Source organism: Heterodontus francisci, chromosome 29, assembly GCF_036365525.1.
Source record: "Heterodontus francisci isolate sHetFra1 chromosome 29, sHetFra1.hap1, whole genome shotgun sequence".
Classification (NCBI taxonomy): Eukaryota; Metazoa; Chordata; class Chondrichthyes; order Heterodontiformes; family Heterodontidae; genus Heterodontus; species Heterodontus francisci.
The window spans coordinates 45,618,794-45,619,773 of record NC_090399.1 but is presented as its reverse complement, the minus strand read 5'-3'; positions in this window follow the sequence as shown (position 1 = coordinate 45,619,773).

The following is a 980-nucleotide window of genomic DNA, read 5'->3' as shown; positions in this document are numbered from 1 at the left end:
TCATCTTTCACAGATGGAAGGATGCAAAACCGAACTCACTGCTAGTTGTGGGACCTTGCTGTGTGCAAACTGGCTGCAGCCCCCGAAACACTGCAATGCTGAGTGCTTTGGAAGGGCGCGAAAGGCGCTATACAAATACAAGTCAGCGTGCAATTCTCCGCCTTGTGTAAATTTGGACCCCTTGTTCTTGGAACCAAGCGATGGAAATTGACTTAAGGCTCACCGACTGCTAGTTGGTGAAAACCGAATGATTTTTATCAGACCTGACATGCTGCTGTTTAATGTGTACACAAGCTGTGCTTGCGGTTCGAACCCTCGCCAGGTTCAGTACGTTCCCCACTGCCAGGAACATTACCTGCATTAACTGGAACAAGGTGTGACGCGGCCAGGTAAATGTTTTACAAAAAGCTCGCCATCTCCACCCAAAAAAAGCATTCTCTTTCAACTGCTTCCAACTGCGTCTCCCACTGCTGCTGGCTGTCACACAGAAGGAAAAGGGGGAGGGGGGCGCTTTCCAGACCCATTATGGCCAGTCCTCTCTAACGAAACGAAAAGATTCTCAATTTTTTCCCGCAATATCGTGTACATGCAAAATTGGAACTGAAATCCGCAAAGTGGACGCCTAACCTGGAATTTGGGTAAGTGCAAAAAAACATCTGACTTTGGCCCCCATAAAAAGCTCCAGCTTCCTATTAACACATGGGCTGTAAAACAAAACCTTTCTCAGTCTTTAACATTTGGAAAAAGTGGGGGGCAATTTTAACCTGAGCAGCGGCGGGGTGGGAAGCGCCGGCTTTCACACCCCGCCCGATTGTGCTCGACACGAGTCAGTGACAGTAAAGTGTGAAATTGCTTTATTCGCCTTGGGTTTCCTGTGCTGGGACGAGGTGAGTGAAAACGACATGTCGTTGAAATATATTACTGCTGGATAAATAATTATTGTTCTGTCCCCTCCAATATACCTCACTGAGCGAAGGGAT